The following is a 20,721-nucleotide window of genomic DNA, read 5'->3' as shown; positions in this document are numbered from 1 at the left end:
AAGAGTAAGAAGGTAATGTTTGCTGGCAGGAAAGCGTGTTAAAAATTATGGTTTCAACCAGGTCATAATCTATCCTAATAAACATAATTATAAACCCGTATACCTTGAGCACTTCTCCCTGGTATGCATTCATTATTTCTTAGCCCTAAATAAAGCACAAGAGAGATGAAATGACACCTTCTTGCAAAGGAATTCCGGAGATAAGACTCTTCAAGCCTATCATAATATTCAAAATGATCAACTTGAAAACCTTGAAAATATTTAAAAAATGAGAATTCATCAAAAACCCTAATTTAAATTACCTTAATTTGAGCTTGTTCATGGACCTTGTCAACATGAGGACCTAACATAACTATGAGTTGAAGTGCCTCACCATCCTAACAAACCTTTGAACCCTCAAAAGGTAAATCATTGAATATCAATGGTCTCATAAGATCAATAGATAAATTCACATAGTCGTCATCAGTTGTGAAAAAAATAATTAATGAATATATCATTGGTTTGATCAAATTTTCTATGATTGATACACTAGTTTTCCAACAGGTAAGATTATTTTGGTGAGACAACACTAGCTTGTATTTGACCGTAATCCACACTAGCTAGGTGAGAATCTAGAGGATTTCAAATAATGTTCAGTGTACTTTCTTCAAAAATTAATCAGAGTACAAGGAGGGATGCATATCAAAATATTTCAAAAATCAGCCCTCATCTGGTATGATGATGCTAACAGGAAAATCTCATTAGGAAATCCTAATCTAGCTTGGTTCATGGATTTCATCAGGATCATGGGACCTTGACATAACCATAAGTGGAAGTTGAAGTGCCTCAAATTTTTGATAAGTACCTAAACTTTCAAGGGGAGGATCATCAAATTTTAGTACCTATGTGAGATCAATAAGCACATATGAACAATGATCAGATGTACTAGTGAATATATTGTCAAAATAATGACAATTTTTAAAGCCACTAATTTGATCAAGTTGGGCATCTGACACATGAGGTACTCTAATGAATAACAATGAAGATGAATTAAATGAAGGAATCTCTTTAACTTTTCTAGATATAGAACCTTCCTCTTCACTTGTTAAATATTGAAAATGAAAAGGATCATGAACAAGGGATTCAATATTTTCATCTTTTGATTATGAGGCAACATCATTATGCATTTGATTGTAATAAAAACCAGAAGGAAAATTTTCAAATGATATGGAGAAATCGTTGGTGTAATATAACAAAATCATCAAATAAATCAGGGTACAATGGATGAAAATACTTAGGTGAAGAGACATCAATTTCGACCAAATCTATTTCAAGACTCGAATCATGCAAATTAGTGCTAGCTTGAGGAATCAACAGATCAACATGCATGTTATGCTCCATGGAGTGGATATGACACTCATATTTATATAAGACAATACCTAGGTCATTGTAAATAGGTGAATGAGGGAGTATAATATGAGGATATTCAGGAACAAATTCTAGTAGATGTCTCATGAGCTTGAGTTGGGTCTCATCAATAGGGAGAGGTGTTTTATCAACTTGATTTCCATGTTGTCCAATTTCAATAAGAAGTATGGGAGCTTTAGGAGTAAGACAAATTAGTTCCTTTTCCTACAAACATTCTTCATTACCTAAATTGTTAATGAAAAAAATTCATTAGGTAATGAAACTGAAGGAGGATGTGATATTTCACAAGAGCTAATGTTCTTCTCAAAGGCTTGAGGCTTTTCCTGACTCACAAAAGTTTGCAAGACAAAATTAGGGATAAGACCCGACCGACCTATAACTTGTAGATTACAAGGATTATCAGCAGAATGAGGATTTATTTCATATTGAAATTGTTGCAAATAAAGACAAACCAATCACCGAAAAGTTTCAACCAAATACATCTAATCCACGTTTCTTTCAAGAAATTGATAACAAATATGAAAAAACCTATAATTAAAATCCTTTAATGATTTTTTTGGTTTCATTTTAAGTTGATTTATCCTTTTAAACACATATTCATAATATTACATGTCAAAATCTTAATGCAACTCCTTGATGAGTTGCTTGAATGAATAGATAGAGGTCATTGGTAACATGTGACGCCATTGCTTCAAGTGTCAGGGTGTACAGTCGTCCAATAAAATATTTACAATGTATTCCATTAGAATGAAAGAATTGGATAAATTGACACATATGTCCTAATACATTTTTTCGAACCTAGCCATCAAACTTAAACTATGACAAGTTATGGATTATTTCCACAATGATTGAAATATTTAGACTTTTATAAAAACAACCCTAAGTAAAGATTTGGGATAGAGACATTTAAAGATATGATGTTAATATGAAGGATCCATGGGCTCATATTTTCATTTGACCCTCCTTCCAGCACCAAAAATATGTTGAAGAGGGGAAATGTCCCACCAACATCTAAGGGGTCTCCCCGGTATGAAGTCCCAATTAGACCTCACACCATTTGGGATAGGAGCCCCATCCAATATGTAGGCATGAAATCCATCATTTTGTTTCACTCGTGGCTATTAAATGAGGATAAGTTAGGGCAAGGGAAAGAATTAAATTCCCAAAAAATGGAGATGGGGTCAGCTCACAATGATAAGATATAAGAATGTAACAAAAAAACAACAAGAAGAAACACACCACAAGAAGGACTAGTGAGCTAAAAACATCTCAGACGTGCATGAAGTATAAAGTGCCAAAAGTTAATTACAAAATAGTTTACAATAAGCTATTGTGTGAAATAAAAGTGGAAATATTCATAACATACCTTCAATCCATAAGCGAATAATGAGTTCATTAACATATTAGCCACATGAAAGCACACATGCAAACATAATGGAAACACAGGAAAATTCAATACAATAATAATGAAGAAGCATCAGAATTAATGCCAAAAGTGAAGAACTTCTTATTATTGGTATTGAAAATACAAATACATGTCCTGCAAACCATCAAATCCAAACAATGGAAGATGGGATGCTCATACCATATTCAAAGAAAACCCTAGCATCACCATAATTCCTACTAGTTTCCAAGAGTTGAGTACCTCTAGCTCCTTAAGCACAAATCAACTATATATTCCTAGTCTCAGCAAGTGCTAAAATTACTCCTACTCTTTCAAATGATGCATGAGGGTATATTTATAGGAGTGAGGTGAATTTTCACCTATTATAACCTTTTTCCTACCCTCATGACTCTTGAACTTCCTCACAACTCCCTCATGTCTAATAACTATTAAATTATCAATTTATCTTATAGATGTTAGCATCATGATAAGAAACAAGATTATGAGAGAAGAAAAGTTATGAGGAGAATAAATAAGGTTCTTGGAAACCCTAGAGTACTCATTGTAAATATTGTTGTCAGGTCATGAGACAAAGTTGCATTGTTCACTTGTTGTATTGAATGAATAATTTCCAACTATTGCATGCCATTTGTATCTAACCAACATTTGACGTTATACCTTTGGTATTTCTAATTAGATCTAGAAGTCTATATGGATCTAGATTTTTGGTTTTTCAAAACCATAGTTGCACAACCTTCAACTCGAACCCATCCTCTATTATTTTTTTCTCTTATTTATCTGCAATAAAATGAAATTGGTCAAACACATTTGTAGCCAAAGAATAATATTAGAAATTTAACAAATTGAATGAAAGCCAAATATTTATTTGGACCCTTGTAAAATCATTTTTGCACTATAATATCATTAAGGTTTGTATAGCATCTGCAGGATTATTATGAGCTTCCTTAACCATTTTTTGGAATAAGTCCCTTGCCAAAAATCATGTTCATTCTTCCAAACAAACACAAGAAAGGCCTTTGAGACCATGCTCATCTTCTAATTTGTGATCCTTCATGACTCTTTGGTGTTTGTATTTTTCATTGGAACCCTACACCAATGCATATCTAAATTTATTCAACATGTCCTTCTGGATTCAAGTACAAAAATCTTCAATAGTTAGTGATTTGGAAGAAATAATAACAAGATATTCAAAGTTCAGAGTCAATCCCTTGGGCTTTGGCTTAAAATTTATAGTACAATTTATCAAGTTTTGTTAGGTCCCTATACTACTAGTGTAGCCCTTTATTTAAAATTCCTTTCCTTCCCAAAACAAATTCAAGAAAAGTTCTTGAAAATTAAAAGTTATCATACCCAAAGATTGTAACCATTGAAATCCTAGTACAACATCAACACTGCCCATTGGAATGGAAAGAATTGGAATTTTCAATACATATTCTCCCATGGATATCTTGATATTATGGCACTTTCTAGAGCAATTTATGGTTCCTCCATTTGAAACCATCACTTGACACTCTGGTGCTGGATATAGGAAACAATTCAATTCCTTGGCTACCTTCCAATGAATCAAATTATGGTTACTACCCAAATCAATCAACATTATTACCTTTTTATTCTTGGCACAATTATCTTCACTAGAGGTTCAAATAACGAAATCATCTATTTCTACATATGTTCAAAAAGTTTTGGACAATCATTCTAAGGTTCAAGCAATGGAATATCACATTAAGCAAGCTAAGAAGGAAAATAATTTATCACTAAAGTACTATGGTCCTTACAAGGTGTTGCAAAATATTGGTACTATGGCATACAAATTGGAGCTTCCTGCATCTTCCCAAGTGCATGAAGTTTTCCATGTTTCATGCTTAAAGAAGGTTATAGGTGACAAGCTCCCAATTCAAATTTTTTTAACTTGACGAGGAAGGAAAAATCATATTGGAACCTGAAGAAGTCATGGAAATAATAACCCGATAGCGACAAAATTGATCAGTTTCAAAGTATCTGATCAAGTGGAAGAGATTAATTGTTGAAGATTCTACATGGGAGGGTGATAATTTTATACATAAGTATACTACTCAAGTGCCGAGGACAACACTTTTTGAAGGAGAGGGGCATGTTAGGTCCCTATACTACTAGTGTAGTCTCTTATTGTTATTAGTGTAACCCCCTTATTGTATTATTGTGCCCCATAGAATCCCATTATTGTTATTTTTGTGCCCTTACAATATTATTTTTATGTCAACTATGACCCCTTAGACTCATATATATAGAAAGGAGGTATTTTCATTTGTATCATCCAAGAATTTTTCATTTGTGTAATGTAAAGGAATTTGCCCCTCAAAGAGGCTAATTTTGAAGTAGTTGATCTATCTTTTCTTCTATTTTTTGAGCTAGTTTCATAACAAGTTTCTCTTCTAACTTCTTTGAATGGGTTTCTTGGAATCCCATTCTCGAATAGGAATTATAATTCTAAATGTGCTAACTCAAAAAATTGATCTTGCGACAATTAGGGACACATTAATATCATCATTGGAATTCAACTCTAGGGACTTTGAATAATGTTTGGAGCATGTCAAAATGGTGCACCTCCATTTGTTTCCATACTCTGATGTGCCATTACTTACACCAATTAATATTTTGTAGGGAGATGCCAAAATTTATGGATATCAAAGTAATGGGTTTTCCCATGGAAAAAAATAGCCTTCAATCTGTAAATGTATAACACAATAACTAGTAGTAGTGGCACTGCAATAGATTGCTTCTTTCTTGTATGGGAATCTCCTTAACACCCTCTTGCTTTAGTTTTTGTACTTGAATTAATGTATTTTGAAAGCCTTAGATTCCACTTATTTGTTTGTAGAGATGATCAAAGAGTTGTTTGTATGCACTTTAGTGTATCTTTTTCAATTTTCATTAGATTGTTGACAATATGTCACCCATCAATGACTAAATCTCCTTCAAAAAACAGTGCCTAGAATACTCATTATTGGGCTAAGAGATGAGTCAAAATTTTTCACATTGATGGGTTTATGCTTGATATAAGGAGAAGCATGGAAGCAGAATGGTCTCAGGGAGTAGACTTAAAGAGAAGCATGGAAGCAGAATAGTGCAAAGGCTTCGAATCTAGTTTTGGTGTAGTATATCGTATTAGGTGCAGGTGTAACCCACTCAGATAGAAATAACTCTGAAAATATTTCCAATGGTATGCAGAAGTTCAAAAATGGCCTCCCTGTTTGAAAGATAGATCCAATCAAAGCTCTATGAATCCAAGTCAAGTTTGCAAAGTTAAAAAGTGTATGGGTGAGCCTTTGCCATGTAGCCAAAGTTGGCATAAATTCCAAACTCAAAAGGAAGTATAGAAGAGACTCAACGTGAAGCTCCGAGTATATGTGGTAGCAGCGAGAATGCATTTTATTGGTCATGGGTGGAGCCCACCCAGAAGTGGTAGCCTAACGGTTCACCCTAGTCCAACCCTTTTAGCGCACAAAGAGAAGTTCGAGGAGATGAGTGTTAAGACACAAGAACAATGAGCCAACCAATAGGAAAAGGGTGGAGGACACAACTCTGAGAGTGCAACCCCCTAAGGGCTTTCCCAGAAGATTGTGTAGGGTGAAAATGGATAATCATCAGGAGGAAAGCATTGGGCCATGTGGCAGCTTTCTGACAGCACCATGGACAAAGGTCTTGGTTGTCATGGGGAGTGCTTTACCATACCTCTAATTGCATCGATCAACGACAGAGAACCACCTTGGGGTCACTCCACCCAAAACCAAAAAATGCACAGGAGTGGAGTTGAGGGAAGAGTTATTGAACATGGTGGTTTTCCAACTTAACGAAGGAATTCAATGCAAAACAAGGCCTTGAGGACCCTTTCTCTCTCCTTGTCGGTGACAGGTGGCAACATTTTATTGGCTCGTAGGAGACGACATGGGTTGATGACATCAACATGACGTGGGATAATCAAAGCAAGACATGTGGTAGCCAGTTTTGGAATTTTCAAGTACCTAAATGGGTCATTTCCAAGTGACATGTGTTGTCTATCATAGGCTGACACATAGCACAAGTGACACCATCCCGGTCGATACAACTTGGAATATTTAAAGAGGTACGTGAGAGGTGTTATCGGGTGGCAGGTGCCTTGACACATTGCCAGTTGAAAGGTTAGCACCGACAGCAATGACAGCCAAATAAAAATGCACCAAAAGGACCCACAGGATAACTCTTCCCATAGGCTTTACCGTGACAGGATTGTTAAATGAGATTAGAAAAAGGCATCGGGCAGTAGGCATCGAGCCATGATGGTACAACGAAAAGCAATCAGAGAAGCATCAGGTGGTCCCCACGAGACATGTCAACCTATAGGTATGAACTTGATGGGTGAACACAAAAAATGCTCTAGAATTTTGGGGGTTACGAGCTGGGAGTGTGGTATATAAAGAGCCATTAAGGCTCTTGGAGCAGCTAAGTGCCAACTCTTGGTCGCTTTGCAGAAGTAGGACCAACGATGTAGAGTTGTTAACAAAGTATCTAGCCTGTGTAGAGCTCAAAAGGGCTTAGCACCCAAATTATTAATCCATGGTCACAGAGACTGGTTCTATGGTAGAAAAATAGGTAAGGGAGCCAAGAAAAAGGTGCTAAAATCCAAAATTCATCTGAACTATCTATTTGGCAGTAACTTTGGCAGTTAAGCCAAAGTTGACAAAACTAGGAGAAGCTCGGGTAAAAGGAATATTGACTGAATTAAGTAGAATAACTCAGATTAACTTGTAGAGAATGGATGTCGAGGTTAGATAACTTGAAAAAAATGTCAAAGAGATTGAGAAGAACAGGATAAATGAAAAAATAAGGAAGCATGAAGCAATCAAAGAAAATAAAGAGAAGCCAAAAATATCAAGCCAACTTCTTTATAAGTAAGCTTGATCAAGCAGAATGCACATAGTTTTTTTTTTAGACAGAGCTTCTGGTGTAGCGAGGTATTGGTATGGTGTTCAAAGTAATTAGATATTGTTGTAGGGGTTTTGAGTGGTGACTGAGATAAATTGTTTGTTTTGAAAGGAGAGAAGGCAGTCATTGATCCAAATGTGAAAATGGATGAAAGATGAAATAGTGTGTGTCTAAAGCATGCTGTAGCTTGCTAATTAGCGTTTGGTGCTCCTTCTAGTGGGTGCTGGAGAATAGTTGGGTTTTTAGCTCCATTCAGCTGTAGATGATAAATTATGGAGTTGTAGATTCCTGTTGGTTTATCTAGAGAAATTGTAACAACAAGTTGTAGCTTTCCCTATGAATGAATTGAAGAGCAGTTCTAAAAGTTACTTGTTCTTGTGTGTTCCATTGTGATTGTTGACATCAATCTTAGCTATGGTTATTTAAGTTATTGCTAAAGTGTTTAATGACATACACAAAGTAAAATAAAGTTTTAACCCCCGTGTCCTGGTTTCCAACAATTGGTATCAAATCCAAGTTACTTCAGAACAATTTAATAACTGGAAGAAAGATGAAGGACCATGGAAAACTAGGAATAAGGTGGTCATACCAACAAGGCACCTATGTTCAATGGAACGGAGTATGTGTTTTGGAAAGTGAGGATGAATACCTACATTAGTTTAATCACTTGAGCTAATGTGTGGGATGTTGTGGAAGAAGCATATGAAAGACCTCCAGCAGTGGTTACCAAAGATCAAAAGACATGCAATGCTAAAGAAATGAATTCCCTGATTGTTGGCCTACCTTAATCAAATCTTAGCAAGGTAATGGATTACACATCTTCCAAAGCTATATGGGATAATATGAGCAGCTGCTATGAAGGAGACAAAAAGGTAAAGAAAGCAAAACTCCAAGGTTATAGGATGTAATTTAAATCTTTGACCATGCATGATGATGAAGTTTTGAACACCATAAGAGGGATTGATGAGAAGCTAGAAGAACATATGGTAGTTCAAAATGTACTAATATATCTTCTTGATAGGTTTAATCCCAAGGTATCATCCATTGAAGAAATGCCCAGTCTGAGCATTCTCACTCTAGGTCAACTACTTGGTATACTCACTACCTATGAGATGAGAATTTCAAAAGGCAAGTCTACAACCAAAGAATCAACCTTCAAAGCATAAAATAAGTGAAAGTATGAGCATGATGAATCATGATGTGAATCAGACGAAGAAGAATACAACTTTGTGAGGAATCTCAAGCAAGGATCGGGAAAGTATAAAGATAAGCTACCATTTAAATGTTTTAACTGTAGCAGAGTTGGTCATTATGCATCAAAGTGTCCTGAAAAGAACAAAAAATATTATGATCCTAAAGATAAATTTAAAAAATTTCAAAATGACATAAAAATGGATAAGAAGAGAGGTTTCTATGTTCAAGAAGGGAGCTCCTCAGAAATTGAACCAAGCCAATCCTCAGATGAGGAAGGAGATGATGAGAGCCCTACAGAATTCATGTTGATGGCCATAGAAAATATGCAAGAGTAGGTTATTTCTGATGATGAAGAAGGATAAGTTGACCTTAAAGGAGAACTGGTAAGTTCTCTCTAAGAAATAGAAAGCCTAAGGAAGAAAAATAAAATCCTAAAGGAGTATTTAACAAAATAAAATATTGAGACTTTGGAGCCATTAATCTTGCAAATAGACGAAGGTAAGAAGATACAAGATTCCTTAAACAAACAAATAAATGAAAATAATTAAGCATGTGAAAGGTTGGAAAGAGAAATCATGTTGCTAAAGGCGGAGTTGGAGAAGGCTAAAATGTATCTCATTTTCAACCAAAAATTTGGAAAAGGGACTGAAGATCTAAATGAGATATCGGAAGCATAGTGAGCCTCCTCAAATCAAAGGTTTAAGCTATGAAGATGATTCGAGTACAACAACTCAATTAAAAGGAAAGAAGAAAATAAACTTTATTTTAGAAGCCAAAGAAGAACTTTCACAATAGAAAAAGTGATAAATGCAACCCAAATATAAGATCCATAAAAATCAGCAGCAACAAAAGAAGAACGATGGCCAGGCAAATTGAATTTCCCATAATTTAGTCCAACATAAAAGGAAACCTTACAAGAACAATAATATCTGCCCAGGGTACTGTCTCACATGCACAAATTATGGCCACTGAGTAGGAAATTTCCAAGTTAATCTCTCTTACATACAACTCAAATTTAGCAGAAGAATTCAGTAGAGAAAAAGAAGACAAAGGTACAATAACGCTTTTACTCTAAACTATCTAGTCCAATGTTTTAAATGTCAAAATTTTGGGCATGTGGCCACAGAGAAGAAAATTTCCAAGTTAATCTCTCTTACAGACAACTCAGATTTAGCAAAAGAATTTAATAGAGAAAAAGAAGACATAGGTACAATAACTCTTTTACTCTAAACTATCTAGTGCAATGTTTTAAATGTCAAAGTTTTGGGCATATAGCAGTTAATTGTGTGCTAAAGGAGGAGAAGGCAAAGCTACTAATTGAGAAAAAACCCAAGGTATGGAAAGAAAAGGAAAAATCAGAGAAATGTGATATTTTGTTGTATTCTCAAAATGGTGGGAGTCATTAGTATGTGGACAATGGATGTTCCAGGCACATGACACAAGACAGAAGGAAGTTTCTAACTTAGAAACTAGTTGACAAATGTAATTTAGATTTTGACAACAATTCTCAAGGTAATATAATTGCGAAAGGAATGGTCAGTCTATCAAATGGAAAAGGTAAAGCCTATAATGATTTATATGTTGATGGGTTGAAACATTATGAAAGGTAAATCTTGTAATGTTCTATATTTTTATGGGTTGAAACATAGTGTGTCTCAGATGTGTGATCAAGCCTATGATGTGATATCCAAATCTAAAAATTTTCAAATCAAGTCCACAGGTACAAGAGAAATAATTGTAGAAGTTGAAAGAACATATAACAATGTCTATATATTGAAATAAAAGACATAAAAATGTTGTTTAACAAAGATTGATGAGATTTGGGTATGGCACAGAAGGCTTGGACATATGAAATTTGACAAAATTGTTAAGATAAGCAAGAAAAACCTTTCAAAGTCAAAGAATATTATTTGTAAGTCCTGCCAATTGGGAAAGCAAATTTGAGTTCCATTCAAGTCAAAGGAAAACCCTTCAGCAAAACCATTGTAGTTGCTACACATGGATTTATGTGGACCATCCAAAACAAAGTCAACCATAGGTCAGCGATATTTTATGCTAATAATTGATGATTTTAGAAGGATGATGTGGGTTTCCTTCCTAAAAGAGAAATATAAAGTTTTTGAGAAATTCAAAGAGTTCAAAGCAATGGTTAAGAATGAAACATATTGCAAAATCAAAAGCATAATGTATGAAAATGGAGGTGAGTTCACCTCAAAGGAATTTGATGAATTCTATGTAAAATAATGGCATCAAGAGATAGTTTATAATAGCATAGACTCCCTAGCAAAATGGTGTAGAAAAAAGAGAAAGCATATTAGTGCAGTAGTTAGGCAGAGCAATGATGACAGAAAGAAAGTTCAACAAAGGTTTTGGGAAAAAGAAATTCATACAACAATATTTATTCTCAACAAAGCTCATTTCAGATCAAATAGTGACAAAAATTCCTATGAGTTGTGGTGTGGCAGACCTGCAACAGTCAAACACTTCAAAAAAATTGCCAACAAATGATACATCAAGAAAAATGATGAAAAAATTAGCAAATTTGATGCCAGAGAAGATGAAGGCATTTTCCTAGTATATTCACAAAACAAAAAAGGTTACAGATGCTATAATAAATTCACTAAGAGAATCATTGACTGCATCGATATAAAACTGAATGAGCACAATAATCAAGAAGTGAAACTGCTTGAAAAATCCAGTGTTGATGAACTAGTAAGCATTAGTGATGTGGATGATGAGGCAAATGCAGAAGAAAGCGATAAAGAACCCTCTAGTCCTCAAGCCAGAGATCCCCCAAGGTGTGTACAAAAACACCACCTGTCAAATTGTTGGTGAATTAAATTTTGGAGTGCAGACAAGAAGGAAGCTGCTCAATGCCTCTATGCAAGCACATGTTTCTCTGATGTCCTTGGAGGAAGTGAAGGATATTGTTCAATGCAGTCAAGATCAACATTATCTAAAGGCCATCAATGAAGAATTGGATCAGATAGAGAAAAGATAGACTTGGGAACTTGTTCCAAGACCTGCTAACTAGAATGTCATTGGCACAAACTGAGTTTTTAGAAATAATTTAAATGACCATGGAGAAGTGGCAAGAAACAAGGCCAGGTTGTTATGAAAAGTTTATGCTCAAATAGAGGGACTAGACTTTGATGAAACTTTTTATCCTGTTGCTATATTAGAAGCAATAAGATTTTTTTTGACATTTTCTTGCTTAAAAAAATTCAAAATCTACCAAATGGATGTCAAATCTACTTTTCTTAATGGAGAGCTACAGGACTAAGTTTATATAGAGACACCAGAAGGCTTTCACCTGATAGAGAAACCAGATTATGTTTGCAAAATGAAGGATTTGTATGGTCTCAAGAAAGCATCTAGATATTGGTATTCCAAGTTATACAGATGCTCAAGTGTGTATTTAAAATAGGTGCAGCTGACAACAACTTATATGTTAAGGAAAATGATGGAAAACTTATTATGGTAGTAGTATATGTTGATGATGTCATCTTTTCCAGTAATTCAGATTTGCTAAATAGTGAATTTGCAGCTAATATGAAGGTCAAGTTCGAGATGTCCATGCTTAGAGAGATTTCCTACTTTCACTGATTGTAAATTGCACAAGCCCCCAAATGCATATTTTTATCTTAAATAAGTGATAAATAAATTTGGCATCGAAGAATGTTATTTGGGAGTACTCCAATGCTGATAGTTGCAAGCTTAGAAAGATGGATGAATCTTTATTAGTGAAACAAACTTTATATATATCCATCATTGGCAGCCTCTTATATTTGACAACTTAGAAATATGGATGAATCTCTAGTAGTGAAGCAAACTTTATATAGATCCATCATTGGCAGCCTCTTATATTTGACAGCTTCAATACCAGACATCATGAAGATCATTGATATAGTTGGAAAATTTCAAGTAGCTCCTAGAAAAAGCCATCTATTAGCATCCAAGACGATCCTCATATATCTCAAAGGATTAATGGACTATGGTCTATGGTACCCTAGAGGTAAATATTTTTCATTTACTATTTATACTGATATTGATTGGGCGGGTGATGTGGATGATAGAAAAATCATAAGTGGTGGTGTTTTACTTCTTGGAGAAATTCTAATCTCACGATTAAATAAGAAGCAAGCTTCCATTTCCTTATCTATAACTGAAACCGAATATATTGTAGTAGCTTCTTGTTGTACTCAACTTTTGTGGATGAAGAAAACTTTATAATATCTACAAGTTTTTTATGATTAGTCGATCCCATTATTTGTGAAAACACAAGTACAATAAGCATGTCAAAGAATACAGTCTTTCACTCCAAGACAAAGCATATCCCCATCAAATATCATTTCTTGAGAGGGAAAGTTGCAGCCCAGATTATGAAGCTGGAGTATGGTCCTATGAAAGAAACATTTGCTAATATCTTCACCAAGCCACTTCCTAGAGAACACTTTGAATATTTGAGGCAAATATTGGGATTTGTGCCTCTTGCCTCCCTCCACTAGCTCTTCGTTTAAGAGGAAGAAAGGTAGTTGAAAGAGAAGGATTGTATATAGGAGAATCATAGTGACAGGGGGAGTATGTTGGTGGCTTTTGCATTGATGCAAAAGGGGGAAAGATCTAGTGAAATCAAGAAAACTTAAAAACTAGGGGAGAGATCTATGGAAGGGGAGATCTAAATGGGAATAAATCTATAAGATAAAAGGAGAAATAATGGTGTTCAAGAACAAAAGTAATACCAGTAGAGGTACTACAACGAAATAATTTTATCTCAAGGGGAGTAGCACTCACGCTTTTCTAAGGGTGTTTTTAAAAGAAAAAAAGGTGTTTTGTTTGATTTTAGTGTTGCCATCAATGCCAAAGGGGGTATTTTTTAAATATGATGTCATTGATGGCAATAGAGTGATGGAAAAAAAGTGTTTAGTATAGGCAATAGGTGGAACAGGTGTCAAAGAAGCTCTCAGGGAGCATACTTAAGGAGCAGCATGGAAACAAATGGTGTAGAGGGTTTGGAGCCAGTTTTAGTATAGTAGATCTCAGATGCAAGTGTAACCCACTGATATTGAAAGATATTTGAAAAATATTTCCAGTGGTATGCAGAAGTCCAAAAATGACCTCCTGGTTTGAAAGATAGAGTCAGTCAAATCTTTATGACTCCAAGTCAAGTTTGCCAAGTTAAAAATTGTATGGGTGAGCCTTTGGTGCATAGCCAAAGTTGGATTATATTCCAAACTCAGTGGAAGGGATGGCAAAGCCTCTACTCAAAGCTCTAAGAAGACATGGAAGCAATGAGAATGCACTTTATTGGCCATACGTGGAGCCCACCCGTGGTAGGCTCAAGGGTTCACCCTAGCACAACCATTTTGGCACACAAAGGGAAGTTCTCGGAGATGAGCACCAGGAAATAACAACAACAAGACTACCAATAGGAAAAGGGTAGAGGACCCCACTCTGATAACGTAGCCTACCAAGGGATTTCCTGGAATATTGTGTAGGGCATAAACATATAAGCGTCGAGAGGAAAGCACGGGGCCATGTGGCAGATTTCTGACAACACCAGGGACAAAGGTATTGGTGGTCATGGAGGGTGGTTTCCCATACCACTGATCACATAAATCAATGGTGGATAACCACCCGATGGTCACTCCACCCAAAACCACAAAATGCATAGGAGATAAGTCGAGGGAAGAGTCATTGAACATGGTGGCTTTTTAATTTAATGAAGGAATTCAATGCAAAACAAGGCCTTGAGGACCCTTTCTATCTCCTCAATAGTAGGGACAGGTGGCAGCATATTATTGGATCATACGAGAAAACATGGGCTGATGATGTCATCATGATGTGGCTCAATTAGAGTAGGAAACTTGGTGGTCATTTTTGGCATTTTAAATTACCTGAAGTGGTTGTTTCTATGTGACACATATCACCTATCATAGGCCAACATGTAACATGGGTGATGCCATTATGAACTCATCCCAGTGGATACAAACCAAAAGATTTAAAGAGGTATGTGAGAGGTGTTTTCAGGAAGTGGGTGTCGGTACACATTGGAAGTTGACAGGTTTGTAATGACCGTAGTGACAACCAATTAAAACGGCATCGTGAGGACCCACAGGACATCTCATCCTATAGGATTTACCCTAACAGAATTGCTAAATGAGATTCGTGAAAAGCGTCGGGAAGCAGGCACCAAGCCTGAATGGCACAACAACAACCAATCAGAGAAATGTTGGGTGGTCCCGAGGGGACACCTCAACTCAAAGGTATGACCCTAGTAGTTGAACTATGGTGCACACAAATGAATGCACTAGGATTTTGGGGTAATAACTGGGAGCATGGTATATAAAGAGACATGAAGGCTCTTGGATCGAATAAGCAAAAACTTTTCATCACTTCTCATAGAAACATGACCAACTGCGTTGACTCGTTAACAAAGGATTTGGCCTGCATAGAGTTTAAAATGGCTTAGCACCCAAAGAATTAATCTATGGTCACAAAGACCGGTTCTATGGTGGAAAAATAAGTAAGGGAGCCAAGTGAAAGTTGCTAAAATCTAAAATTTGATGAAACTATCTGTTTGGAAATAAATTTGGAAGTTAAGACAAAGCTAACTATAGACAAAAATAGGAGAAGCTCAGCTAAAAGGCAAATTGATTGAAAAGCAGAAAAGAACTTAGTTTCACTTGTAGAGAATGGATGTTGAAGTCAGATAACTTGGAAAACATGTCTAGAAGACTTAGATGAATGGGAAAAAGGAAAAAATAAGGAAGCATGTAGCAATCAAAGAAAATAAAGAGAAGTCAAAAATATCAAGCTAAATTCTTTATAAGTAGGCTTTATCAAGCAGAATGCACACAATTTTTTTTTGAGATAGATTTTCTGGTGTAGCGAGGTGTTAATATGGTGTTATCAGTAATCTGAGATTTTTGTAAGTGTTTTGAGTGGTGACTGAGATAAATTATTTGTTTATAAAGGAGAGAAGGAAATCATTGATCCTAATGTGGAAATGGATGAAAGATATAACAATTAGTGTCTAAAGTATATTGTAGCTTGTTAATTAGGGGTTGGAGCTCCTTCCAGTGGATTTTGGAGAACAATTGGGTTGTATCTCCATCTAGTTGTAGCTAATAAATTAGGGAGTTGTAGCTTCATGTTGGTTGTATCCAAAGAATTGTAACAATAAGTTGTAGATTGCTCTATGAATGAATTGAAGAGTAGTTCTAAAAGTTACTTTTTCTTGTGTGTTCCATTGTGATAGTTGACATTAATATATTTTATGGTTATTTAAGTTATCGTTGAAGTATTTAATGGTGTACAAAATATAAAAATAAAAATTAATTTGGTAAAATTCCTATGCTACTGATTCACCCTCCCTCTTAGTAGTATCCTGGTTTCCAATGAACTTCATATGATTTTTGCGGCAAGATTGGTTTTTCACCCTTCATTAGTTTTTAATGAATTTTCATAAATGTATAAGACTATTGGGGAATTTTTATAAGATGTACAATTGTAATTTTTTTTGTAAACTAGTGTACTCCATCTCTTCCCTAAAGTAAACTCTTAGTTTACTTGGAAAAATATGCATATGATGTATCTGAGTTTCTATGTAAGGGTGATGGCCCTCTCTAATTTTCTTTTTCTAATATAAATACATAAATACTTGTTCCTTTTCTAAAAAAACTCATCAAATCAAGTCTCATCTGTTTATTGATCTTCCCCTAAAACTTCATTTATTTTTTCCCTTCACCATTTCTATATCTTTAGCAATTGGGACAAATGAGACCTTGTCTCTTTGTACTACAATGATGATGACACTATCGAATTCATCCAATTGGCCTTGGGTTGTTACATTAAGAGACTTTCCAAAGTACCAATGCAACAGTATTTATCACAAATTTATTAACAAAAATCTTTTTCTCACTAGATGACTCCTATAATGTTTTCTACTAGATGCATTATTTTGTCCTGCAAACTGATTTCTGGAGTAGTCGATCATTCTAGCAATTCTAGAGCATGTCAACTTATAAAGTTGGGATTCATATCTAACAAATGACCCCAAAGTCATCATATATAAATAAACAAAAATTATCATATGAAGCCTCTAGGTATGTCACAATTTCAAATAACATCACAGGTCGAACATTTTTTTTAATTTAAATGGCATGTTGTAGGTTGGTATCCCCTTGCAGGTCACAAAATGGTAATGTAGGTCACATTCTTTTACCATAGTACCATTGTGTTCTAGAGGTGCACTTGCAACCTAGAGGGATGGATAAAATTAACAAGTCGCAAACATGGTCTAATCACAACTTACACTGCTAGTGCAATTCACAAATGGAGGTTCCAATTTTGGCATTTATTGGGTATGTGTCTAGAAACTTAGATCAAAAGTACATTGCCACTTAAAATTTACAACTTGTTACCTTGCCATCAAATATATACCTTGTAAGTCACATTCCGCAATCTTAGTGACTCTAATTATCAAAGAAAATGTTGATTTGTGATTAGTTGAAGTCAGATTGCAAGGAGCTCATAGGGTTCAGGACTCATCGTCAAATATGTGTGACTAATATTTGTGGAGAAAGGATTACAAGCTATGAACCAAAACACCAACATGATATTCAGAATTTCTAATGAAAGGATTTGGTATGGCTCCACAACAATTATAGAAACATGTCAAATAATTTAAGCCCAAAACATGTTCAGTCCACCCCAAACAAATTGCATAGCCCCCTAGAAAGGAATTCACACAAGGTTAGGCTTTCATTTGGTCAATTGATATAGAAGTTATAGGGCATAGGAGGATGGGCGTTGGAGATTTATATGAGCACAAGGCCATGGTACATGAAATGATTTCATGGCTAGAAATAAGACAAGAGATGATAATTACATGTGAGGGAGGTGACATGTATGATTTGCACGATTTTCTTATCACATGTGACAAATCCAGATTGGGTTCAAGTTACATATACAATGTATTTTGAAAACTCTACTGCAAGTTGTAGGTGTGATTTTTGACCTAGAGGGGTCGCAATTAATAATGTTAGCTCTTTTTCAGGAACTCTACGCTTCCCATATACAAATTTTGACTAAATATTCCCTTGTTGGGTAAACACAGAGCCTACAGTGTAACTCACTTTGAATATATATGACCCAATATATTAAGAGTAAAAAAAAAAAATTCCTGGAACCATTGTGAACCTGAGTGGCGAAATTCAAATAAGGTTGGATTGGAAGCATCATTGCTGGATCTTGCTTGGCCTTTGAAATCCCATCTTAGTATACATATTCCTAAGTAATTCGGCAAAAAGATTTAATTCCACAAATTCCATGTCTGAGGCATAAAGAGTGTCAGCAATAGTAATATCTCTTTCATTTTATAATGCTTGGATAGGATAAATTTTTGCCAAATCATATTTTCTGGTAAAGGATCACCAATTTCAAGCCATGTTTTCCATATAACCATGAGTAATTAGTAATAAACATAAACATCACCATCCTTTATCTTTCCAAGTGACTTAGTTCACTTTCAATATGTCCATCGGAGTATCTCATTAGGGGAATTTTGAGGTCTAAAATGGGCCTCCTAAGAAAAATGTACAACCAAAATAAAATTTATAAGGACCAATAGAATTCAAGATGATGATGTCAACCATGGGGGATGATTCACCATTTTTGGAGTAAAAAAGTAAAAACAATAAAAATAAAATAAAATAATAAAACTACTTTTCAACTCGTATTTTCAACTTATCTCCCTAAGGATTTACTAAAATTTCAAGCAGGAGTTGGATGAAAATTTTAATTCCTCATCCAAGGAATATCCATATTACATAGTTTTGATGGACCCTGCAACACAAAACACATGATTTCAATCATGTTTTCCATGTATTCCTCATTTTTCATGTAGTATGGTCCATCAAAAGTATGCAACATGGGTACTCCTTGGACGAGGAATCAAATTTTTCATCCAACGAGTGTTTCCTCTTGACATTTGAGTAAACCCATATGGAGATAAGTTGAAAATACGAATTGAAAATTAGTCTTTTCCCCCTAAAATTTGATGATGTAATATAATATTATTTTATTATTTCCACTATTATTTTATAATTTCCTTAGGAGGCCCATTTTAGACCTCAAAAGTCTCCTAATGATTGTCAACAGATGAATGGTCTTGATGATTGTCAAGGCACCCATCATACCTAAAAAAACATTTATCTATGACAACTTATGTTTTGATTTCACTATAAGAAAGAGGATTTATCTTGTAATTATTATATGTTTCTACATTAGCTATAGCAATACCATAGCCAAATAACATAGAAAGTAACACAACCACAAAGTCCTTTACAACACTAGCCACATGATTTGTCAATGCACTAGTGTGTGAAATAACTAGAAATATTGTAAAATTCAAAACTAATGTGCAGAGAGAATTTAATGACATGATAACTTGATCAAATTTCCAATTCAATGTTGAGTCCATCATGGATTTTCTAAAAATATCAATGGAATAAAAAGGAATAATGTACTGTATGGGTTCACATAGTACATCAAAGTTGTTGAATTCAACTCCAAACCATATCTTTTAACCAAAATCTTCATAAAGCTAAGTCTAAAAGCTTCTTCAATAACACCACCTATTTGATAAACCACCCCTACCCAGTTGACATTTATTTCCATGCGATTCTACAAGGAATCCAAAGTTGATCGCTGACATAATATAAATATTTTGGAACAAATTACCTCAAAATCTACTGATACTCCTAGAAAGAAAAAGACTACAGTCATGATGGCTTTCAAAATTTGTGCAAATGCCACATAAATATAAAAGTAAGCTTTATTTTTGAGCCACAGAGCCATGGAAAACATTGCTCCAATGGAAATACATGTGCATTAGCCTCAAGCCCAAGGGATATGGGAAACTAATTTCCTTAGAAAGTAACACCCACACATGCATGGTTATGACCAACACTCATCATCACCTTCAACGTGTTGCATATGCATGGAAACACTTACCATAAATTTTCAATGGCCCCTCTGATGCAGTTTTCGAATGATCATCATGACTTGAAATATTGTCGAGAACATTGTTAAAAGACATAGCATGAAATAGTTCTCTACATATCATAACAAAAATGAATTGGTAAGATCATAGGGAGTAGAATGAGTTTACATCAACTTTACTTTTTAAATACATAACAGATTTAGTGAGATAATTTTATGTCACTTATGTCAATGCAGGTTATAAGGACCAATCTAACATGTGCAAGTGACAATCCTTCATCGATTTAGAATCTACATGCATGACTAATTATAGTAATATGGCATGCAATCATGATAATATAAGGCTTAAAAAAGTGAGATGCACTTGAATGCATGAGGGCCAAGGTGGAGTATGACCATCCATACAAGGCACTTATTAATCATTTAGAATTCATCCCATGAAAACATAAGGCTTGAAAATGTATGGGATGATCTCGATTAAAGTGGATGATAATCAAACCCTAATACAAGTATATAAGCAATATGTAAGCATGAGAATTAATAGGATTTTATGACATCTATCTCACTGGAGAATTTGACTAATCTAAATCATAGGCATAACCCTTAAGACCTTGAAAAAGTGAGGTGGGACCCAAAAATTGGTGTTAGGCCAAAATTATGGGTGGTGTTGTAGTAGCTACAATAGGCTATTCATTATCTAAGTGCAAGGGTTTCAAAGAGAAACCAATAGTTTTCACACAGACATATCTTTGTATATTTATAAGAGT

At 34.9% G+C, this 20,721-nt stretch overlaps 1 pseudogene; it reads right to left on the bottom strand.

Annotated features, from left to right (window-relative positions):
- Window positions 1-13,390: 13,390 nt before the first annotated feature.
- LOC149265014 (putative sugar phosphate/phosphate translocator At3g14410 pseudogene) lies at window positions 13,391-19,907 on the bottom strand (annotated as a pseudogene).
- Between the last annotated feature and the right edge of the window lie 814 nt (window positions 19,908-20,721).

Source organism: Pinus tabuliformis, chromosome 6, assembly GCF_031772625.1.
Source record: "Pinus tabuliformis cultivar Carrire ecotype Pingquan chromosome 6, CPIR1, whole genome shotgun sequence".
NCBI classification, from domain to species: Eukaryota; Viridiplantae; Streptophyta; class Pinopsida; order Pinales; family Pinaceae; genus Pinus; species Pinus tabuliformis.
Note: the sequence above shows the minus strand (reverse complement) of the source record. Positions and strands in the feature narration are given on the sequence as shown.